At 37.2% G+C, this 26448-nt stretch overlaps 1 non-coding gene across 1 annotated transcript; it reads left to right on the top strand.

The window, feature by feature from the left end:
• Positions 1-24169: 24169 nt before the first annotated feature.
• LOC141694728 (small nucleolar RNA R71) lies at positions 24170-24276 on the top strand. Its single transcript, XR_012564012.1, has one exon. It is a non-coding gene; the product is annotated as a small nucleolar RNA R71 (small nucleolar RNA).
• The last annotated feature ends 2172 nt before the right edge of the window (positions 24277-26448 follow it).

The raw sequence follows: 26448 nt of genomic DNA on the forward strand, positions 1-26448 counted from the left end.
GCAAGACTGACAAGACACTGACAGGGAAGGATGATGAAAAAGATGATCAAGGAAACCCTGGAATGGGTAGAGGTCATAGTCAAGGTAGAAGATTCACATCAAGAAAAGCTAAAATCACAAGTCACAGGACAAGTTCTGATACTGGGAAAAGAATAAGTTCTGCTGCTGGTAAAAGGATAAGTTCTGATGAACTTTAGATCTTGATGAGGAAATGTCAAGACAGTTATTTCTTCAGGAAAATCCAGGAATGGACTTGGAAAGTTTAATGGAAGAAGAAGCCAGGCTTAAATCAGAGAAAGTCACATCTAAATCTGAAGCTTCTGGTAAAAAGCCACTTCCAAAACTCAAAGGCATTGTGATCAAAGAAAGGACACATACTGAAGCAACATTGGCTAGATCACAACCGCAGATAGATCCAAGATCCAAGGGTAAAGAAAAGGTTGGTGAACCTATCAAGGTTTATGTGCCTCCTGAGGATGAAGAAATTACTGATGAAAAGGATAATCTTGCTCTGACTTCAAGAAAAGTTCTTAAAACAACCTCTGACGTTGCTCAAGTTGTTCAGAGTCAAGAAATTGTAAGTTCTGATATTCAGAAGAAGCAAGTAACCTCTGACATAGCTCAAGTTGACTTGATATCAGAAGATAGACCAAAGACACCCTTACCAGGATTCACTAAAGCAAAACAGACTCAACCTTTGAAGACTACTGCAAGTGGTTTTGAAGCAAGAGTAGTTACTGTAAAGGAAGCAAGAGATAAAACTGGATTGGGAAGTGCTGATGAAAGAAGAATACATAACACTACCAATGATCCAACTTCCTTGAGTGAACCAAGTATTGGAGCAACTCCTGAGAGATTGAATCAACTGGAATCTGTACAGATGGTTTACCATACCTACTTGAAAGAATACATCTTGTTGTATTTCATGACAGATGGTAGGGTTTATCATATAAGACAAAATGCCATTCCATTGAAGTATTTTGAAGAATTGGAGCATGTACTATTCTTACTTCAAGTGGATGACAGAATAACAGGAACTGCTGCAAACTATTTGAAAGAACAGATTCAGAGACAGAAAAGGCTTTATTCTGTTAAGTCTGACAGCACATACGTTCCAAAGTACAGAGATCACAATGGTGATATAGTTGAAATGAAGCCCAACACTGCTAAGATGATAACTACCTTTCTGGGGTACAGGGCTGTTGAATTCAATCTTGAGTCTGATAAAGCTTATTTGATCAGACTGGATCAGGATATAAGAAAAGCAAAGATCAATGATCTCAGAGCTGCAATCTTTCAAATTGGTGAAGATACTGCAGAGCTTAAGGATGCCAAAAGGAGAATGATTGATGAACTTAGATATGCTGAGAGATGTTTGTTGAAGAATTATCTCAGAACAACTCCTGACATCAGAGAGATCAGATGATGAAGCCAAGTCGAAGATCTACAACTGCTTAAATTCTGATATTTGTACAGACTGAAGTTGTTATCAGAAGTTGAATATTGGTAAAGCTTTAAGGACTGTAAGTTGTAGTTATCTAGTCTAATTCTCATGCATTTGTACTTAATGTTTTTGATATCATCAAATATCTGTTAAACTTGTATATTATGCTAATTTACAAGTTGGGGGAGATTGTTAGATATATTTGATAATGTCATGGCTAATATAATTTATGTTTAGATTTTAGATCTTACTTAACAGGACAAATCAGTACTTAACTGTTGATCAGTACTTATACTGGAAGTCAGGACTTAAGGATATCAGTACTTATATTATCAGGAGATAATCATCAGAAGTTAGATATCAGAACTTAAGTGTTGAAGGACGATCAGATAAGGACAATAGCTGATTAAAGGAAAGAAGATCAAGATAAACATAAGAAGAGATATGCATGAAGAAGGAGTTCCGTGAAGAATGGAATACTTGGAAGAAAAGATATCTGATTGATGTATTTTAGGAAGCAGAATTATATTCCATATCAATTAGAGATTATCTTATAACTGTGTAGTATATAAATACAGACATAGGGTTTACACTATAAGTGTTATCATATTCGAGAAGATTATTCATTGTAACCCTAGCAGCTCTCGTGATATTTGTTCATCACTGAGAGGTAACAGTTCCATACTGTAACAGAGTTTATTGTTTCAATAAAGTTTGTTTTCTGTTACTTAAGATTTTAAAGTTCGATTTGATTGTATTATACACTGTATTCACCCCCTCTACAGTGTGTGTGACCTAATATAATTTAATCAAAATATCCCGTCTCTCGAGAATACGGGTTTTATTGATCTATCGAAATGACTATCGTATCGAAAATTTTGCGTCGGGACTCATACGAGTCAAACCGTACTCCGGATCGAAAAAGTCAAAATACGGAAAATGTCCAGAATAATCAGATTAGGTTAGGAAGGAGTTCTTTTGATTGCATGATACGGTTGAAGTTGGACTATTCCCGATTATATAAAATAGTTTTATAATTACTCGGAAAATAATTCTTAAATCTATAAATCCTTTATAAAATCATATAGCAATCCAAAAAATACCAGAAAAATATCAAATTATCTATACTTTATTCTGGACATATTAAAAATTCAAATACTCACATTTTATCACATATAAACATCCAAACATCAACTCCAATTACCAGATAATTCACTAAAATTCACATAATAATCACATAATAATTATTTATTGATAAAAACAATTACACGATATATCCCGGATATTACATCCTTCCCCCTTAAAAGGATTATGTCCTCAGAATCTTCTATGTAAGAAAATGAGGGTACTTTTCTCACATATCGCTTTTTAACTCCCAGGTTGACTCTTCAACCTTGGGTTTCTCAACAATACTCTTACTAAATTTACAACTTTATTCCTTAACACTTTCTCTCTTTTTTCTAGAATCTCTATTGAATTCTTAACAGACGACAAACCTGCCTGAAGTTCTATCGGCTCGTACTCGATTACCTGCCTAGAATCTGGATTGTACTTCTTAAGCATCGATACGTGAAATACATGATGAATATGCTCCATATACGGGGGTAACACCAATTCGTAAGCTACACATTTTAAAATTTCAAAAAGGTCCAACGTATCTAGGACTCAGCTTCCCTTTCTTTCCAAATCTAGACAATCCTTTTCACGGTGACACTTTCAGCAATACTAAGACTCCATCTTCAAATTCCATATCCTTCATGGATTGAACTGCATATTTTCTTTGACGATCCTGCGCCGCAATTAATCTTTTCTGAATGACTTCGACAACTTCTTTTGTCTGTTGTCCAATTTGGGTCCAAGTATTTTATGATCTCTATTAGTCGCTAAACACGCGCTAATAATACATGCAAGTATACGAGTTCGCAAGTAGTATATAATATTTTCTAGTTCGTTCCCATAGAGACTGTATTGGTTAACTAATTAATTCACGCACTTAAGCTACAATGTATGGTTATTATTCAATGCTAAGATGATAACAAATTGAGGTTGTTTATAACTAAGAATTAAACTAATAATTATAATTACAAGATTAATATTGACTGAATTAAAATATATGACAGACATGGGATTCTAACTTCATTAAATACTTCATTCAATACTTCATTCAATAGCCTTATTATCCTTAACCTTAGCATGCAATGGTGGTGACACTAATCAGATAACACGAAACTGATAAATGCCAATTTTCATTGCACGAGTACCATACTACTAGACATCCACAAAAGAGATAGAAGCTAAATAGACACCAATTATATTGAGACCCTATATGTCTATAGAATTTGACAACATAACGGGGTTAGATATATTTGAGATGTCATGTCTAATATGTTTCATGTTTAGTTTTCAGATCTTAACAAACAGGAAATATCAGTACTTACTGGAATTAGTACTTACTGGAAGTCAGAACTTTTTGGATATCAGAACATAGATTATCAGAAGATAAATATCAGAAGATGAATTTCATAACTTAAGTACGAGAGGACTAACAGTTAAGGAAGGAAGTTGATTTACAGGAAAGAAGATCGAGACTAACACAAAAGAAGATATGCATGGAAAGAGTTAGAGGACTTAAAGAATTGTATAAGATATATGATTGATATATTTTAGGAGACAGAATTATATTCCATATCAATTAGAAGTTATCTTGTAACTGTCTACTATATAAACACAGACATAGGTTTACACTATATGTGTTATCATTATCGAGAAAATCATACATTGTAACCTAGCAGCTCTCGTGATATTTGTTCATCACTGAGAGAGAACAGTTCCATTGTAACAGAGTTTATTATATCGAATATATATGTTTATTGTTACTTGTGTTCGAAATCGATTTGATTATATTCTACACTGTATTCAACCCCCTTCTACAGTGTTGTGTGACCTAACAAGTGGTATCAGAGCCTATTTGTTAACACACATACAGTAAAGATCCAAACAATCATGTCTGGAGAAGCAGAAAATCCAACCAAGCCCACCAAAACTGAAGAAACTAAAAACACTCAAATCCACAGTCGATATGAGACTATTAGGGTTCCCATACTGAAACCTTCTGAGTACCCCATATGGAAAGTGAAGATGGCTATATTTCTGGAAGCTACAGATCTATAATACCTTGATAGAATTAATGAAGGACCGCATAAGCCAACTAAGCTCTCTGTTGTAGTTGCAGATCAGCCAGCAAAGACCATACCAAAGGAGAAAAGTGAGTATACAACTGAAGATATCTCATCCATTGCCAAGGATGCAAAGGTAAGGCATTTGCTGCATAGTGTCATTGATAATGTCATGTCAAACAGTGTAATTCATTGCAAGACTGCAAAGGAGATATGGGATGCTTTGGAGATAAGATGCGAGGGAACTGATGCAATCAAGAAGAACAGGAGGACTATACCCACTCAAGAGTATGAGCACTTTGACTCAAAAGCTGATGAGTCATTAACTGACTTATATGACAGGTTTGTCAAACTCTTGAATGATTTGTCACTGGTGGACAAGGAATATGATCTTGAAGATTCAAATCTAAAATTCCTTTTAGCTCTTCCTAAAAGTTGGGATTTGAAGGCTACTACTATAAGAGACAACTATGCTCTTGATGAAACTACTCTTGATGAAATTTATGGTATGCTCAAGACTTATGAACTTGAGATGGATCAAAGAAGCAAGAGATATGGGAGAAAGTCAAGGACAGTTGCTCTTAAGGCTGAGGAGGAATTCCCCAAAGTGGCTGTCTCAAAGAAAGGCAAAGGAAAAGCTCTCATCACAAAGTCTGATTCAGAATCATCAAGTTCTGATGATGATGATTCAGAAACTGAAAGTTTACCTGAAATAGATGTTGATGAAGAGATGATAAAATTGTGTGCTCTTATGGTGAAGGGTATCACAAAGATAGCCTACAGGAAATTCAGAAGGGGAAAGAAGTTTTTCAAGAAAGGTGGAAGTACTGATAAGAAAGGGTTCAGAAAGTATGAAGGCAAAAGTACAAAGTCTGACAGAGGAGACAACTCAAAAGTCAAATGCTACAATTATGGTGAAAGAGGCCACATATCTCCTGACTGCAAGAAAGGAAAGAGTGGCAAAGGAAAGTCACTTGTCACAAAGAAGAAAAGCTGGACAGACTCTTCAGATTCTGAAGATGAGGTGAATCATGCTTTAATGGCAAATGCTGATGGCAACCTTGAAACTGCTGAATTAAAGGTACCTCAAACAACTTATGCCTTTCATACTGATGATATTACTGAGTTGAGATTATATCTTAAAACCATGTTTATTAGCTACAGAGATCAAACTTTAACATGTGAAAGATTAACTTCTGAAAATCTTGCTTATAAGAAAAGGAATGATTATTTAGAAAAAGAGTTAGTTATGTTCCATCAAACTCAGAAATAAAGAGATGATGCTTTTTATGTTAGAGATGAATTGCTAAAATTGAATAAATCTATCAAAACTGAGTTAGAAAAAGAAAAAGAGATTATCAGGACTTGGACTAACTCTGGCAGGACAACTCAGAATTTATTAAGTAGTGGAAACTGAAAAGAGGGCTTAGGTTATGGAGATGATAAACATGAAAAAGGAACTGAACAAACTGAGCCAATTGTTGTTAAACAAACTGTTAAGCCAAAGTAAATCCCGTTAAGTTTGTAGCTAAAAGTGTAAAGTCTGATTTTGAAAAGATAAATGAGTCTGTGATAGAAGTTAAGGAGAAGTCAACTTCTGACAAATTAGAACAGGATAAACCAATTGAAGTCAACATAGGCTTAATGACAAAGAAGCAACTTAAGAATAAACTGAAAGAAATAAGGAATGTCAACAAGGTTAAAGCAGCCAGGAAAAATAGGAATGGAAAGGAAGGTGTGAATAAAAGCAATAATTATATGCATGTTCCTAATGCTCCTAGAAAGAAATGTTATAACTGTGGAAACTCTAACCATCTTGCTTCTTTTTACAGGAAGAATAAGAATATAAACTCTTTACCTCCTAAGTCAGGAGTTAAGAGTCAGTCTGTTAGGTTTAAGCCACAAAATCCTTATTTTCATTGTGGAAGTTTATGGAATTCCATTTATACTTGTAAGGAATATCATAATTTATACTATGATTATTATCAAATAAAACCTTCTTTGAAGAAAGTTACTTTAATTCCTTCTAGTGTAAAGTCTGATGCAAAGTCTGATATAAGTTCTGATAAACAGCATGTTAGCATAAACTCTGATATTAAATGCTAACAAACTTAAAAAGGCCAAAGGATCCAAGCAAGTCTGGGTCCTTAAAACTAACCATTAGTGGTCTTTGTGATTGCAGGCCAACAGGAAAAACATCCTAGTACTGGATGGTGGATGTTCAGGACATATGACTGGAAATAAAGCCCTGCTCTCAGACTTTGTGGAGAAAGCTGGCCCAGGAGTTTCTTATGGAGATGGCAACATGGGAAAAACTCTAATCTTGTGAATGACATCATTGAAATAGTAGTTCTTGTCTCAGGACTTAAACACAATCTGCTGAGTGTGAGTCAAATCTGTGACAGAGGTTATTATGTGGATTTCTTTAAAGAACACTGTGAAGTTGTAAGCAATTCTACAGGCAAAGTGGTTCTGAAAGGTTACAGGCATGGTAACATTTATGAAGCCAGCCTTTCAACAAGTTCTGATGGTTCTGCAATCTGTCTGTTGAGTAGAGCATCAATTGAAGAAAGATGGAATTGGCACAAAAGACTCTCTCATTTAAACTTTAACAACATAAATGAGCTTGTAAAGAAAGATGTTGTGAGAGGATTGCCAAAATCAGTATTTGCTCCTGATGGCCTTTGTGATTATGTCAAAAGGCAAAACAAAGAAAATCTTCTTTCAAGAGCAAAACTGAGTCATTAATTCTTGAGCCTTATCACCTACTGCATGTTGATCTATTTGGTCCAGTCAATGTCATGTCTATTGTAAAGAAGAAATATGTTATGGTTATAGTGGATGAGTTCACAAGGTACACTTGGGTGTACTTCTTGCACAAGAAGAATGAAACTGCATTTACTCTAACTGATCATGTCAGACAACTGGATAAGTTGGTCAAAGATTCTATTAAAATTATAAGAAGTGATAATGGCACTGAGTTCAAGAATTCAATCATGGAAGATTTCTGCAAAGAGCATGGAATCAAATAGGAATTTTCTGCACATGGAACTCTACAGCAAAATAGAGTTGTTGAAAGAAAGAACAGGACTCTCATTGAAGCTGCACGAACTATGCTTGATGAAGCAAAGCTGCCAACCTACTTTTGGGCTGAAGCTGTGCAGACTGCTTGTTTTACACATAATGCAACACTCATAAACAAGCAAGGAAAACACCATATGAGATGGTGAAGAAAAAGAAGCCAAATCTGAAATACTTTCATTATTTGGTTGTAAGTGTTTTGTTCTTAAGACTCATCCTGAACAGCTGTCAAAATTTGATCTTAAAGCTGATGAAGGAATTTTTGTTGGATATCCACTTTCCACAAAAGCCTTCAGAGTCTACAATTTAAGAACAAGGGTTGTCATGGAATCTGTCAATGTATCTTTTGATGATAAGAAGATTACTGGACTTGAAGATTTCAATGATCACGATCAGCTAAGATTTGAAAATGAAGACTTAAATTTTGATTTTGTAAATTCTGATGACTTAAACTCTGATCCTGTAAGTACTGATGTCATTGAATCTGTGGTAACAACTCCAAAGGAAAATGCACCTGTCCAGGGGGAGCAAGCTGAAGTTCCTACCACATCTCAAGACTCTAAAGAAGCATCAGAACCGGACACTGGCTCTTCAAGTTCTGATTCACCTAGTTCTGATGAGCCAAATTCTGATAATTCTGGAAGCTCTGATACTTAAAATCTTGAATGATCCAAGTCAAATTCTGAAGTCTCAGAGAGCATAACTACAGGGGGAGCATCAGAAAATGATGATGGAGACATCATGGATCATGGGGGAGGATCCAGTTCTAAAGTCAACTTCAATCTGCAAGTAAGTGGACCAAATCTCATACACCTGACTTAATTATTGGAGATCCTGAAGCAGGTGTCAGAACTAGAACTGCAACATCAAATGAATGTCTTTATCATTCTTTTCTATCTCAGACTGAACCAAAGAAAGTGGAAGAAGCTCTTCAAGATGCTGATTGGGTGCAAGCAATGCAAGAAGAGTTAAATGAATTTGAAAGAAATAAAGTTTGGACCCTAGTGCCAAGACCAAAGAACAGATCAGTTGTTGGCATAAAATGGGTGTTCAGAAATAAAACTGACAGTGATGGCATAATTACAAGGAATAAAGCAAGGCTGGTTGCTAAAGGCTACTCTCAACAGAAGGGTATTAATTATGATGAAACATTTGCACCAGTTGCCAGATTAGAAGCCATAAGAATCTTTTTGGCTTATGCTGCTCACAAAAAGTTTAAAGTCTTTCAAATGGATGTGAAAAGTGCTTTTCTTAATGGAGAATTGGAAGAAGAGATCAATGTTGAACAACCTCCAGGCTTTGTAGATTCAAAATTTCCAAATCATGTCTACAGGCTTGACAAAGCACTTTTTGGCCTTAAGCAAGCTCCTAGAGCATGGTATGAGACTTTAGCTCAATTCCTTCTGGAAAGTGGATTTCACAGAGGTACAATTGATAAAACACTGTTCTACTTCAACCATGGAAAGGACTTACTTTTGGTACAAATATATGTTGATGATATCATATTTGGTTCTACAAATGCCAAAATTTGTGAGAGGTTTGCAAAGCTAATATAGTCAAGATATCAAATGAGTATGATGGGAGAACTCAGCTATTTTCTGGGACTTCAAGTCAAGCAAAATGAAGAAGGTACTTTTATCTGTCAATCCAAGTACACCAGAAATTTACTGAAGAAGTTTGGAATGCAAGATAGTTCAACAACATCCACTCCCATGGCCACTGCAACCAAGTTAAATAAAGATACCGGTTCATCAATAGATATTACTAACTACAGAGGTATGATTGGCTCTTTACTTTATTCAACTGCAAGTAGACCTGATATCATGTATGCTACCTGTCTTTGTGCAAGATTTCAGGCTGATCCAAGAGAACCTCATTTAATAGCTGTGAAAAGAATTTTCAAGTACCTTAAGGGTACAACTGATATGGGTTTGTGGTATCCTAGAGAATCAGATTTTAAGCTAATAGGTTACTCAGATGCAGATTTTGAAGGATGCAAAATAGAGAGGAAAAGCACTAGTGGAAGATGCCAATTTCTTGGAGGCAGATTGGTTTCTTGGTTTAGAAAGAAACAGAAGTCAATTTCCATATCAATTGCAGAAGCAGAATATATTGCTGCAGGAAGCTGTTGTGCACAGATTCTTTGGATGAAGAATCAGTTACTGGATTATGGTTTAGAATTTTCTAAAATCGCTATTTACTGTGATAATCAAAGTGCTATTGCTATGACAGGTAATCCAGTTCAACACTCAATGACAAAGCACATCAGTATTAGGTACCATTTCATAAGGGAACATGTGATAGAAGGTATAGTGGAATTGCATTTTATTCCAACAGATCAACAACTAGCAGATATCTTCACAAAACCACTATGTGAAGCTACTTTTACAAGACTGGTAAATAAACTTGGAATAGTTTCAGGTTCTTTTTCTAAATCTGCTTAGTTTTTGTTCTCATGCATCAGACTTTATGATCAGTGTTTACAGATTGTCTTATCTTCATGAAATATGTTCGTTAATTGAAATTCATTAAATACTGATTGTAATCTGAAGTGGATCTTTAAACTCTGATAGTGTTTTGAATGTTCTGTGACTATTCAATCCAATGAGGATAACTGTGCTAGATGCTGACCTAGTAGTCTTTAACATACTAGAAATCCCATGTTTGAATTAGTTGTTTATGTGGAAACTCATTAACACAAGCAAATACTGATTTTGAGCTTAGTCAAGTTTACTTTGTGTATCTTATTCCTAATTCACAAACTAGATTCTTGCTTCTTATCTGTCAGATTCTGATTTCAGTAAATCTTAAGAATGAACTAAATGCTGATAAGCCTCACTTATCAAAAGAAAAGAAAAAAAAGGAAATAAAAGTTATGTACTCCTTTGAGATCTAGAGTAAATATGTGGAAGGGAAGACCCAAGTGCATTGCTGGTATTAAGTAATATGCATTAGAAAAGCAAATAAATTTTCTTGGTGACTTTTCACATTCTCTGAATATTAGAGAAATACTCTGACAACAGCATAAATTCTGATAAGCAATCGTGACTCACTTACACTGAGAAGTCACTGTAAAAAGGAATTTCAAAAGATGCATAAAATTAGCACAAACAGTTGAGGTGGATTCTTGCATAAATTTGTTCTATATTAGACTTCATGATTGATGATAGATTTTAAGCACTTTTCTTAGTTATGCCTTATTTCTAAGATGTACTGAAGTTTATCAGACTTTAATCTTTATCTGATATTTTGCTGAATGCACACACTTTCACTCCACATGAATGATGAAAATTACTGTGGTGATTAATTTATTTTTGACAAACAGTTAAGTGTCATTTGCATAAATTCTGAGGACAAGTTCTGATGGAAGTTCTGATGATTAAACTCTGAAGGAAACAAGTCAGTATTTGTATGAAGAATCACAAAAAAAGATATTCACTTTTTGAGTTCAGAAGCCATATTTCAATGACCGTTAAAATCTGATATAAGTTAAGTTCTGATATTAAATCCTGATGGAATCCTTGATGCTTACGTGGCATTATTATTTACTTGACTTATTTGTGGTAAAAACTGAAATAGTCATATTTAAATCAGAATATATTTGGGTAAGATAAAAAATAGTCATAATCATTATGGGTTAGTGATAAACGTGTTTGTCTTGAAAAACTACATGTGCATAGTAATTGTTGTTTATTTCTCGTGCTCATTAACTCCTGCTTTAACTTTTTACTGACTGTTATTATTACACATCGGTCTAGGGAGACGAGGCATCATTATTTTTTACTCTTAATCTTTAAACAGTCCTCGCGTGCCAAATCATCTTCCATTTTCTCACAAACTCACTCTCTCTTTTAATTATCATCATTTTTCTTCTTCATAAACCAAAATTGTTCTTTTCAACTTGTTCATGAACTATGAAACTTTCAATATAGAGTTGAGTTGTGATGACTGGCAACAGGAGTGGCATGTCACCGCCATTCCTGAAGAGCTCTACAACTCTGTTCCACAAGAGGTTCACACAGACCTCTTGTTCTTTTCGATGGACTACTAGCTCCATTTTGATCGATTGGAAGAAGAAAGGAGAGAGGCTCTCCTTCAGCAAGAACGGATCATCCGTCTTGCAGTGCTCTTTATCAGCAGCAGGAGGAACTAGTCGATAGGTTTTCTTAGACTAGGACTATGGCTATTGATGTTAAAATTCTTAGACTAGGACTATCTTGTAATTTTTGCATGTATTCTATAAATTTCATGAAATGTACTCGTTTGATATATTAATGAAATTTTCCTTAATTGCAAGATTTAATCTCTATTTCTCTCATATTATGTGACTCTGAATGTTCTAATTGTAATTTGTTAATCTTTACTTCATCTATTTGAGCTTTATCCTTTGATGAATGTTTTGATTACAATTATGGTCAATAATAAATTGTGTTGATTTGAGGAAACAGTTGAAGCACGGGTTCATGCATCAGAACATGTGATAAGTGAAGCTGAGAACTTTACTTCTCAGACAGAAACAATAGCTCAAAGTTTTGATACTTTGAAAAGAAAGAAATTTGTAAGTTCTGTTACTGTTGAAGCAACTCCTTCATTGGCAAGGAGATTGAAGAAAATGAAGGCTAGGAGGTATTTGGCTAAGGCTCTATTAGAAGATACTGAAGAAGCTGAGGAAGGGGATCAGGAATCTCTGATCTCACAAGAACCGATTATCATTGAAGCCCTTCCAGCTCAAGCCAAAGACACTGCTACTGATACAGTTGTAACCCCTCATGTCTCTCCTATTAAAGCTACAGATGATGCTAAAGAACAAACTAAAAATTCTAAAATAGATATTCATAATTTGACTATACCAAATGTTCTTTATCTAGAAGCTCCATCTACAGAAGCTAAGCAATCTCCAACTCATTTTCAAATTTTAAATGCTGAGATACCATCTACATCAACCACACCGGCTCTGGAGATAAATTCTGATGCTCAGAATTTAAATGAAGTTGTTCCTGAATCTCCAGTTACTTCACACACTGTTGTGCTGTCAGAATATAATGAGTCTTCCTCAAGTTCTGAAGACAATGTTTCTGTTGAGACTCCAGTTCCCATTCTGGGAAAGGAAGAATTGGTGAAGAAATTTGTTGAACAGGAAGCACCTATTCCTTGGGAGGATACTCACAGAGGTGTGGAGTGGACCAAGAAGTGGAATGAATCAGATTTTATTCCAAGTTCTAACATTCTGACAGAGCGTATTGCTAATGCTGATGAGTTGCTCACAAATGCTGATTTAAAGACACAACTCAAGATCACTGCTCTATCTACCAAACATCTTCAAGGTCTACATTCTTCTACTCATGAAAAGGTTGATACACTAAAGGAACATGCTGATAAGCTAGATCTACAGCTTAAGCTTGACAAGAATAGATATATCAGACCTACTCTTGAGAAAATTGAAGCCATTGAGAAGATTCAAGAGAAGCAACAGGCCCAAATTGATGAGGTTCTGGCTAACCAAGCTTCTCAGAAAACTCAAATGGATGAAATCCAATCTTCAGTTGAACTTCTTCTTTCTCTCTTACTTCCTGATGATGCCAAAAAGGGGGAGAAGGTAGTCAAGTCCAAATGTTCACCTACTAAAATACTGAGATGATAAAAGTGATGACCAGGGAAACTCTGATAAGAGTAGAGGTCAAGGAAAAGTTCAAGGAAAATCTTCTACACAAAACAAGTCAAGTTCTGATATTGTGAATGCTAAAAGTTTGAAGTCAAGTTCTGATAAACAAAGTCTGATGTCAAGTTCTGATATTCTGATTCAGTCAGGATCTAAAGACTCTCAGAAGTTTTTACAAACTCTGAAGCTAAAGGGGAAGCAGACTATTGTTTATTACAAAAATCCTAAAATCCAGACACTTGATGAGGAGATAGCTAGAAGATTATTTTTAAAACAAAATCCAGGAATGGATTTGGAAACTCTCAAGGAAGAAGAAGCTAGATTTGCAACTGAGAAGACAAATCTTAACTCTAAAGCTTCTGATGCAAAGAAACCTCCAAGGCCTAAGGAAAAAGGCATTGTGATCAGGGAAAAGTCAAATTCTGATACTTCAAAGTCCAAGACTAGATCACAAACTGAGATTGATCCTAAGTCAAAAGGAAAAGAAAAGGTCAGTGAACCTTTAAAGATTGAGAAAAAGATAAGTTCTTCCATTCCAGTCTATCAAACAACCTCTGACACTGCTCAAGTTGTTCAGAATAAAGAACAGCAAGCTACAGAAGAAACAACAAATTCTGATCAAGTTAATTTGGAAAAGATGACAATTGTTGATAAGAAGAAGTTGTTATGGAAGAAAGCTACTCTAGTTAAACCAAAATCCAATCTTATGATGAATCAACTCGCAACATTTGGGTTGAGATCCAAGCAACCTAGAGATAAAGCTGTATTAGGTTCTGATGAAGAGAAAATACAAACATGAGTGAAGTTACTCTAAGAGATCATTTCATGTTGACAGATAAACCATATGAACAAATCAAACAAAAGCACCTTGACAAAGTGTTGTCTGCTCAAATCATGATAGATGCTCATGATAAGGAAAATCTAAAGGAGAAATTGATTTTATTTCTCAATGATGGATTAACTTACAGACTAGCTGACACTGATGTGCTAAAGAAGTCTGTCAAAGAACTTCAACATATTCACTATCTTCTGGAAGTAAAATCTGATGTTGCAAGAAGATGGTCAGAATACATTTTGAAGGCTATAAGAGATCTATTTGGAATCTCTAGTACAAAGACTTCTCAGTATATACCAATGATTCCTGAAAGTGATGGAAGAGAAATTCCTATGCTGAAGAATTCTGCTAAGGTGGAAGTTATTCTGAAAGGAAAATGCTTATGTTATAATGAAAACTCTTCACATCCTAGAGTTATCAGACTTGGTGATGGACTTGAAAGAACATCAATTCAAGCTCTCAGAATAGCCATTTATCAAATTGGTGATAATAAAGATGAAGAACTGATGCAGGTCAAAGCATAGTTAGTTGAATTTTTGAGGAAAGCTGAAGACAAGCTGGTAAGAGATTTTGTTAAGAATTATTATGGATTCAGATTGATCCAGTGAAGTTGGTAAAGCTACAAGGATTGTAAGTTGTAGTTAATAGTCTTATTAAACTCTTATTGCATTTGAACTTAAATGTTTTTGACATCATCAAATCTTTTAACTTGTATATTTTTGCACAATTTACAAGTTGGGGGAGATTGTTAGATATATTTGAGATGTCATGTCTAATATGTTTCATGTTTAGTTTTCAGATCTTAACAAGGAGGAAATATCAATACTTACTGGAATCAGTACTTACTGGAAGTCAGAATTTAAGGATATCAGAACTTAGATTATCAGAAGATAAATATCAGAAGATGGATATCAGAACTTAAGTACGAGAGGACTAACAGTTAAAGAAGGAAGCTGATTTACAGGAAAGAAGATCGAGACTAATACAAAAGAAGATATGCATGGAAAGAGTTAGAGGAATTAAAGAATTGTACAAGATGTCTGATTAATATATTTTAGGAGACAGAATTATATTCCATATCAATTAGAAGTTATCTTGTAAATGTGTACTATATAAACACAGACATAGGTTTACACTATATGTGTTATCATTATCGAGAAGATTATACATTGTAACCTAGCAGCTCTCGTGATATTTGTCATCACTGAGAGAGAACAGTTCCATTGTAACAGAGTTTATTATATCGAATATATCTGTTTACTGTTACTTGTGTTCGAAATCGATTTGATTGTATTCTACACTGTATTCAACCCCCTTCTACAGTGTTATGTGACCTAACAACGGGTTAAGCACAAGTTATCTATCTTGATTACACAGGGCAAGTAAGATGGTTAAAATTACCTACGAATCATGCATAACAAATACATGAACCTATGCTAGCATGGCAAGTTCTAAATCCTTAAATTCACTTTCGCTTCATTAAGAATAAACACACTATCTTATAAGTTCGCGACGCTCATAAGACGAATACACACAACCAATACTAGAATATCATCCAATCACCACATACTAAGGCATCAAAATAATTTAACTAAAGAAATTCATAAATAAATCCGCTAGAACCCCACGATAACGATTAACCAATAATCGGACTCATCATCAACGTGGGTTCCGATGAAAACATGATATAACAAACGTAGTCTTTATAACGAATAAATAAAACCAAGTACGAAACAAGAGTAAGGTTCACAAGCAAGAAAACTAGCATCCAAATACAACTTAAAACAAAGATTCACAAGTAAAAATAAGATCTTCTTCGTCTTCGTTGAATCGTGCTAATACGGTCTTCTCACGGCTCTCCTTGATATGTCTCTGGCTTGATATATCTTGATATCTTATTAAAAATTACCTAAAGATGTTTATATAGCAGCCCCATGCAGTGTAGATTCTTTCTCTCAGAAACCAAGTAGAAACAGGAATCTATCATCCCGACATAGCGCGGCCGCGCGCTTGATCAGCGGGGCGCGCTGGCTTTCTGTACTTCGGTACGGCCGCGCGCTTGATCAACACGGGCGCGCTGGGCTTCTGCCAGAATTTATTTTCTTCATTTTTCTTGCAGCTTCGAGCCGGCTTCAACGTTCTTTTATTCCAACACCACCTTGACACCAAATTAGCACCAAAACAATGCTAATTTACCTGATTACCCAGATAATGCCTGGAATGCAAAAACACTCAAAAACACGTAAAAACACTTAATAACTTGAGTACAAATGCAGTAATTCAAATCTTATTAGAGCATAATAAAGTGTCATAAATGCCACTCAACATACCCCCAAACTTGAATCGATGCTTATCCTCAAGCATAAACAGACTCAAAGAACAAGAAATAAAAATACATGAATGCAACTAATATGAATGCAACGATCCCCATAGAATAACTAAACCAATCAATGAGCAATACCTCAGAAAATGCAATTATTTGCATAAAGTGCAATCAAATCTCACAAATTAACCTACAAACCAGAGACGTGCGTGTGTGCAAATGCTTACAGATGTACTATCGCAACTAGATCGACAATCATGACTCACTACTTATCAAAACAATCGCAAGCTTATAAATAGAACAAAAGCTAGACTCAAAATAACTTATAACACTTCAATTCTTATATCATAGTTTTTTTTATGGATTCATGCTTTTATTCACAATAAAACCACACAAGTATGCTTATTTGACCGTGCAATGAGTGAGGTCCACAAAAGACTTATACAATAGTACTCATGTAGCGAGCGTTAGGTTAGCGGATCCCAGACTATAAAAGCCTTAGGGACACTAGGCACAAAGTCTCCTAAGAACTTAATAACTCGAGTACTAAAGAACCCACTCGTGATCAGTTATGCATAACACTATTTTTTTCCTTTTTTTTCTTTTTTTTCCTTTTTTTCTTTTTCAACAAATTTCTGAACGAGTGTGTTTCGCTCCATCTCGTTCAACCCTAGACTACTCATATAAATATGAGCCGGCTACTAGCAATTTGACACCTAGCCACACAACTAGCAATGAAATCCAATTTTCTCCAATTTTTAAATATTCATGTCTTTTATTATTAAGATAATACCCTAAATTCTAAATATAAACAAGCGATTAAACCTCGATAAACAAACAAACCATGACTATGATCTAGCACTCTAGCAACCTATAAGACTTAGTGAAATACAAGTGTCTCTAGCATGCAAATCAATCCAATAAGACTCAACATCACTAAATATGACATCACTACACTCATATCAATATCACCAATTAATCGGGAAATTATCTAAGGGATCATGCTATAATGCAAATGCATGAAACTACATGAACAAAATATCATAAAACTACCAAAAAAACTACATGGCAAAATATGCAACTATATGAGACTCGCACATAACATATTCCTTCAACTACTACCCCCAAACTTAAAATATTCACCGACCTTAGTGAAGATAATAGTAAGGAATCAGGCATACCTACTGTGAATCAGAATTCTCACCCTCAACGGGTGGAGTGTCAGGCATGTCTGGAGGTGGATACACTGAGTCCTCACCAAATACTGGCCACTGGATGTCAACCCCGGTGGCTCTGAAAGCCGTCCCAAGTGCTTGGGTGAGATCGTGTGCAAACCGACTATGGATGTCGTACATCACATCCATCCTCCTCGCGAGACGCCTATACTGCGTCAAACTCAAACCAGCTCCCATCTATGCTCCTGCTCCCTCTTGCTGCTGCTGCTGTGATCCTGATGGTCCAGCCTCGTCTCCTAATTAAACTCTCCAAGTTGCTCTACTTGCTTGCTGCGTACCACCAGCATACATCTGATCGCGGGGCACATCTCCTGGAAAATGATCAAACGTGTAACCAAGCCCCTTAGGATCGGGCTTACCTCCTCTCCACTCAACCATATTGTGCAGTGTAGAACTGTCAATAGGAGCACTGGAAATCTGAAACTGTTCATGTGCGGGCCAATGAACACCAACTGCCACGCACAACTTCGTCACAACGGACGCATACGGAATAGCACCTGTAGTACCTCCTCTCTAAAATCTCAAAATCGCCTGATATATCACCATCCCCAAATCAATGTAATCACCCTGAAGAATACCCCATAGCAGACGAGCACGCTCCACAGTAATTTCATGCACATGCGAAGATGGCATGATATTAGCACAAATAAATGAGTTACAAGCCCGTGCAAACCTATTCATGCACGACGCAGGGAATGTGGAGTAATCAGTAGTGCCCCTCTTGAACTTCCAATGAGTCTCAGGCACACACAGAGTAGCAACGATGAGATCCAACTCAAAGTCCTCCGGAGTTTTATCGTTCCAAGTGTCCAGACCCACCTTCTTCGCGGGCTGCTCAATCACCATCCTGATAGCTTCAGCACTGTACTCTACAGTTCTCCCCCTCACCACTGTGAAATCATTCTTCTCCGCCTTGGTGTTCATATAGAACTCCCGCATAACACTCATGGGCACAGCAGCGGGTGCCTCACAAAAAGGAACTCAGCCCATCTCAAGAATCATCTCTAACAGCTTACCATCCTTTCCTAATGGCAGAAAACCTCGCTCCTTAGCAATAGGCTTCGAGAGAAGCCTCGTGTACTCTTCCTCAACCCCAGGAGTAGAAAACCTGGGCCTCACACCACCCGCAGATGAAGAATCGTTGGTGTTGCATCCAACTTGTGTTCTTTGCCTCTTGGGTGCCATCAGGATTGAAGAAGAGAGAATAAAAGTGTAAGTATTTAGAGAGAAATTATGTTTGAGAGTTTGTGATGTGGTGGAGAAGTTGTGTGTAAGTGTATGTATTTATAGGTGAAGAGGTATGAATTCTATAAGGAATAGAAGTGGGAGTTGATTGTGGAAATCGTGGGAATAATGGAATTGATTAGGAGAGGGAATTATGGGATGTGAAAGAGTAAAAATCGGGTTGTAATTGATTTTTGTTTCAAAGTCCCGAAATTACCTTATAAATCTGCTATTTTATATTTTTTTTCGAACAGGGACCCGGCGCGGCCGCGCGCTAGGCAAGCGCGGGCGTGCTCACTCTCTGGAAAACCGGTGCGGTCGCGCGCTGGATCAGCGCGGGCACGCTTGGTTACTGGAAAAATGGCGCGGGCACGTCCAACTTCTGTAGTTGGCCCTGAATTTTTTTCTTTTTCTGATTTTTTGTGTTTTTCTCCTTTCTTCTTGCTTCTTCTACCTACTAATGTACAACATACTTGGGTTGCCTCCCAAGAAGCGCTTCTTTTACGTCGCTAGCTCGACGTAGAATCTCGAGATCAAATGGATAATAAAATGGCACTAACCACCTCGCGGTTTGTCGTGTCACCATAATAATGCTTCAACCTTTGGCCATTTACCTTGAATGCTTGGCCTGGATCATTCCCAAAAATTTCCACCACTCCATATGGAAACACAGTTTGATTATGAAGGGCCCTGACCATCTTGACTTCAATTTTTTAGGAAAAAGACGGAGACGAGAGTTGAACAAAAGAACTTGTTGCCCCGGCACAAATGACTTGAGCACTAGACCCGATCGTGCTACCTCTTAACTTTTTCCTTGTACATTTTGTTGTTCTCATAAGCTTGAAGTCGAAAGTCATCGAGTTTACTTAATTGAAGCATCATCTTTCCAAGTCAATATTCAATTTCTTCAAAGCCCAATAAGCCTTATGCTCGAGCTCCACAGGCAAATGACACCCCTTTCCATAAACCAACTGAAATGACGACATTCCCAATGAAGTCTTATATGATGTTCTATACGCCCAAACAGCTTCATTAAGCTTCAAAGACCAATCTTTCCTCGATGGACACACCACTTTCTCTAAAATGCGCTTGATCTCTCTGTTAGATACCTCAACTTGACCATTTGTCTGAGGATGATAAGCCGTAGCAATGCGATGATTCACATTATAACCTTTTCATCATAGCAGTGAACTTGCGATTGCAAAAATGCGACCCCTCATCACTGATTATGACTCTTGGAGTTCCAAACCTTGTGAATATCTGCTTGTGAAGAAAATTAAGCACCACTTTCGCATCATTCGTTGGCAACACCTTAACTTCAACCTATTTCGACACATAATCAACTGCCAACAAGATATACTGATTGTTACACGATGAGACAAATGGCCCCATGAAGCCAATTTCCCAAACATCGAAGACCTCAACCTCGAGAAGTATATTAAGAGGCATCTCATCCCTTTTGGACATATTACCCACATGTTGACATTGATCACATTTCAAAACGAACTGATGAGCATCTTTAAACAAGGTTGGCCAAAAGAAACCTGCTTGAAGAACACAAGCCGTTGTCTTTTCTCCACCATAATGTCCTCCATAAGCCGTTGAGTGGAAATCTCGCAAGATCCCCCCTCCCGTTTCACTGTAAGGAATACATCTCCTGATGATTTGGTCAGCTCCTTGTCGAAAAAAAAACGGCTCATCCCATATATACCACTTCACTTCATGTAGAAACTTTTTCTTTTGAGCATAAGATAAGTCGGGAGGCGTGATATTACTCACAAGGTAGTTCACAATGTCTGCAAACCATGGTTCTTCTTCTTGCACTCCAAACAGCTGCTCGTCGGGAAAAGATTCATTTATCAATGTCTTATCCAATGAAGTAGCATTAGGATTCTCTAAACGCGAGAGATGATCAGCGATTTGATTTTCCGTTCCCTTTATGTCCTTGATCTCTAGTTCAAATTATTGAAGTAAAAGAACCAATCTAATCAATCTAGGCTTCAAGTCCTTCTTTGAGATGAGATATCAAATTGTAGCATGATTAGTTAAAACTGTCACCTTAGTCCCAAGTAGATAAGATTGAACTTTCTTAAAACCATAGACAATAGCCAAAAGTTCTTTCTCCTTAGTAGTATAATTCAGTTGAGCACCATTTAAGGTTTTACTAGCATAGTAGACCACATAAAATATGTGGTTTTTCTTCTGCCCAAGAACTGCTCCAACTGCATAGTCACTTGCAACGCACATCATCTCAAAAGGTTCATTCCAATCAGGTGCAGTTATGAGTAGTGCCGTGATTAAACTCTTCTTTAATGTCTTAAAAGCTACGAGGCACTCGTCATCAAACTTGAAATGAACATCTTTCTCTAGCAGACTATACAATGGCTTCTAAATCTTAGATAAGTCTTTGATGAAACGCCTGTAGAAACCCGCATGTCCAAGAAAACTGCGAATTCCCTTAACAGAAATGGGTGGAGGAAGATTCTCAATTACCCTCACCTTGGCCTTATCCACCTCAAGACCCTTACTAGAAACTTTGTGCCCGAGAATAATGCCCTGACGCCCCATAAATTGACATTTCTCCCAATTGAGAACCAGATTGGTCTCAACACACCTCTTGAGAACATGTCCAAGATTTTGCAAGCATTCATCAAAAGAATCGCCAAAGAATGAGAAGTCGTCCATGAACACCTCCACATTCTAGCCAATCATGTCAGAAAAGATGGCCATCATACATCTCTGAAATGTGGTTGGTGCACCACACAGACCAAAAGAAACTCGTTTGAAGGTGAAAGTACCAAATGGACAAGTGAATGTAGTTTTCTCCTGATCTTCTGGAGTGATACAAATATGATTGTAACCCGAATAGCCATCCAGAAGACAATAGTAATCATGACCGGCCAACCTGTCAAGCATATGATCAATAAAGGGCAAAGGGAAGTGATCCTTCCTTGTGGCTTTGTTCAGCTTCCTGTAGTCCATGCAAACTCTCCATCCCATGACTGTTCTGGTAGGAATAAGCTCATTCTTCTCATTTTCTACCACAGTAATACCACCTTTCTTTGGCACAAATTGAACCGGGCTTACCCATGAACTGTCAGATATAGGGTAGATGATCCATGCATCTAGCCACTTAAAAATTTCCTTCTTCACTACTTCTTTCATGATTGGATTAAGTCTTCTTTACTGCTCGACCGTAGGCTTGCTACCTTCCTCTAGCAGAATTTTATGCATGTAGTAAGAAGGGCTGATTCCATTGATATCTGTTATAGTCCATCCAATTGTTGATTTGAACTCTCTCAGAATCCTTAGAAGCTTTTCCTCATCACTACCTGAAAGGTCAGATGCAATAATAACAGGCAGAGTAGATGCATCACCTAAAAATGCATACCTCAAATGTTCAGGTAAAGGCTTAAGCTCAAGAGTAGGAGCTTCCTCAATAGATGGCTTGAGGCATTTAGGAGCTTTGTTCAATTCCTCCATTCCAAGAGATTCAAAAGGCATATCAATCTTCCTTTTCCAGGGAGAAGCATTCAAATAATGCAATTGTTCTTCACCTTCGTCATCTTCACTATCTGAATTTCCCAATAAGGCTTTCTCTAAGGCATCGGACCTTAGCAATTGATCAATTTCTGATGTAACCACCGAATCGACCAACTCCACTTTCAAGCACTCCTCATTATCCATAGGAAATTTCATAGCATTGAACACATTAAAAGTAACATTCTAATCCAGAACTCGCATTGTGAGCTCACCCTTTTGCTCATCTATCAAGGTTCGGCCAGTCGCCAAGAAAGGTCTTCCCAAGATTATGGGAATCTTCTTATCTTCCTCGAAATCAAGAATTACGAAATCAGCAGAGAAGATGAGTTTATCAACCTTGACCAAGACATCCTCCACAATACCTCGCCGATATGTAATAGAACGGTCGACCAACTGCAAGGTCATATAAGTCAGTTTTGGATCAGGCAAGTCTAACTGCTTAAAGATTGACAAAGGCATCAGATTGATGCTAGCTCCCAAGTCACATAAGCATCTGTCAAAAGATACTTTTCCAATAGTACACGGAATAGTGAAGCTTCCTGGATCTTTAAGATTTAGAGGCAACTTCTGTTGCAGCACAACACTGCATTCCTCCGTAAGAGCGACTGTCTCTAAATTATCTAGCTTCACTTTTCGAGAGAGAATACCTTTCATAAACTTTACATAACTAGGCATCTGCTCAAGAGCCTCGACGAAAGGTATGTTGATATGAAGTTTCTTGAACACCTCCAGAAACTTCTCAAATTGTTTGTCTGGCTTTTTCTTTTGTAGACGCTTAAGAAAAGGCGGTGGAGGATAGATCTATTTCTCCCCTATATTACCTTCAGACGGAATGTGCTCAACAGTAGGCTTCCTTAGTTCCACTTCTTCATCCTGTTGCTCTACTTTTTTCTTATCCCCAACTTCTTCAGTCAACTCTTGAGTTTGTTCGGGATTTGCCACCTTTCCATACCTTAAAGTGATTGCCTTTACCTGCTCCTTAGCTTCCCTCTTTCCTGGCACTTCGGTGTCACTAGGTAGTGTACCAGGCTGATGATTTAGCAAGGCATTGGCAATTTGCCCAATTTGATTTTCCAAGGTCTTTATAGAAATAACTTGACTCTTGCACATAAGCTTCAACTCCTCTAATTCAGATTTTTCATTGGCTTGTTACAGCTGGAGTTGCTGTCTAGGTGCATATTGTGGTTGCTAAAAACCAGGGGGGCTGTAATGCTTAGCTGGATATTGCTAATAAGGCTGTTGAACCGCATTCTGAGTGTTGCTCTAGCTGAAATTAGGATGATTGCGGTTGTTGGGATGATAGGTGGTTGACACTGGTTGCTGCGATCGCTGGAAGTTGTTCATAAACTGAGCTGATTCACTAGAAATTTCGCACTGATCAGTCTCATGGGCACCAACACAAAGCTTGCAGACACTAGCGATTTAATTAACTCCATAATTAGCCAAAGTGTCCACCTTCATCGTCAGAGCCTTAAGTTGGGCAGCGATAGCAGTTGCTGCGTCCCACTCCAGAATTCCTGCGACTTTTCCCTGAGTCAGTCTCTGGGAAGGATTCTGGTACTCATTAGCTGCCATCAGTTCAATAAGTTCATAAGTTTTATCGTAGTTTTTAGCCCACAAGGCTCCTCCTGATAATCATCCAATCAGGCATGCCATGGTGTGGGCACTTCCTTAACATCTCCTTATATTGATCCCAAGCCTCACACAGAGATTCTCCTATTTGCTGAGCAAACTGGGTAAAAGCATTCCTGATTGCAGCAGTCTTCGCTATGGGGAAGAATTTAGTGAGAAACTTTTGCGCAAGATCCTCCCAAGTGGTGATAGATCCTGTTGGCAGAGAGTGTAACCATCACTTAGCCTTGTCCTTCAGAGAGAATGGGAAGAGGCGTAGCTTAATAGCATCTTCAGTCACATCATCGAATTTGAAAGTGTCACATATCTCGATGAAATCCCTGATGTGCATGCTGGGGTCTTCAGTAGGAGAACCCCCAAACTAAATTGAGTCTTGTATCATCTGAATCGTGCTTGACTTGATCTCAAAAGTGTTAGCCCTGATGGCTGGTCTGATGATGATTGACTGAATGTCATTAATCTTAGGCTGAGAATAGTCCATCAAAGCCTTCGGATTTTCTGCTTGATCTCCCATCTCTACTAAAGCTGATTCTTCAACTTTCTCTTCTTCTTCTACCTTCTTTTCTCCCTCAAAAACTTCCTTACGAACTACCATAACTTCTTCCTCAGCTTTATCCAGTATTCTTTTACGAGTACGCGAACGCGTATGCATATCCCCTCGCTAGAGTACCTGAAATAAGACAAGGAAACAGATAAGTAATAATGTTCGGGTCAATGAACTTTAACGACCACTGATGGAAAGCACATAAAATATAAATTAACACTGCAGTCCCCGACAACGGCACCAAAAACTTGTTAGTTGCTAAACACGCGCTAATAATACGCGCAAGTATACGAGTTCGCAAGTAGTATAGAATCTTTTCTAGTTCACGTACTTAAGCAACAATGTATGGTTATGATTCAATGCTAAGACGATAACAAATTGAGGTTGTTTATAACTAAGAATTAAACTAATAATTATAACTACGAGATTAATATTGACTGAATTAATATATATGACAGACATGGGATTCTAACTTCATTAAATACTTCATTCAATAGCCTTATTGTCCTAACCTTATCATGCAATGGTGGTGACACTAATCAGATAAAATGAAACTGATAAACACCAACTTCCGTTGCACGAGTACCATACTACCAGACATCCACAAAAGAGATAGAAGCTGAATAGACACCAATTATATTGAGACCCTATATGTTTATAGAATTTGACAACATAACGGGTTAAGCAAAAGTTATCTATCTTGATTACACAGGGCAAGTAAGATGGTTAAATTTACCTACGAATCATGCATAACAAATACATGAACCTATGCTAGCATGGCAAGTTCTAAATCCTTAAATTCACTTTCGCTTCATTAAGAATTAACACACTATCTTATAAGTTTGCGATGCACATAAGATGAATACGCACAACCAATACTAGAATATCATACAATCACCATATACTAGCCAATAATCGGACTCATCATCAACGTGGGTTCCGATGAAAACATGATATAACAAACGTAGTCTTTATAACGAATAAATAAAACGAAGTACGAAACAAGAGTAAGGTTCACAAGCAAGAAAACTAGCATCCAAATACAACTTAAAACAAAGATTCACAAGTAAAAACAAGATCTTCTTCGTCTTCATTGAATCGTGCTAATACGGTCTTCTCACGGCTCTCCTTGATATGTCTCTAGCTTGATATATCTTGATATCTTTTTAAAAATGACCTAAAGATGTTTATATAGCAGCCCCATGCAGTGTAGAATTCTTTCTCTCATAAATGAAGTAGAAACAGGAATCTGACATCCCGACACGGCGCGGGCGCGCGCTTGATCAACGCGGGCGCGCGCTTGATCAACACGGGCGCGCGCTTGATCAACGCGGGCGCGCGCTTGATCAACGCGGGCGCGCTGGACTTCTGCCAGAATTTATTTTCTTCATTTTTCTTGTAGCTTCGATCGGGCTTCAATGATCTTTTATTCCAACACCACCTTGACACCAAATTAGCACCAAAATAATGCTAATTCACCTGATTACCTAGATAATGTCTGGAATATAAAAACACTCAAAAATACGTTAAAACACTTAATAACTTGAGTACAAATGCATCAATTCAAAGCTTATTAGAGCATAATAAAGTGTCATAAATGCCACTCAACAATCTCCAACTTCGTCCCAATATACTGGTGATCGACATTTGCGTCCATATAGAGCTTCATAGGGAGGCAATCTGATGTTTGGCATGGTAACTGTTGTTGTAAGCAAATTCTACTAAGGGCCAATGCTCATCCCAATTCCCTTT

The sequence above is a fragment of the Apium graveolens genome, chromosome 10, assembly GCF_009905375.1.
Source record: "Apium graveolens cultivar Ventura chromosome 10, ASM990537v1, whole genome shotgun sequence".
In the NCBI taxonomy this organism is placed as follows: Eukaryota; Viridiplantae; Streptophyta; class Magnoliopsida; order Apiales; family Apiaceae; genus Apium; species Apium graveolens.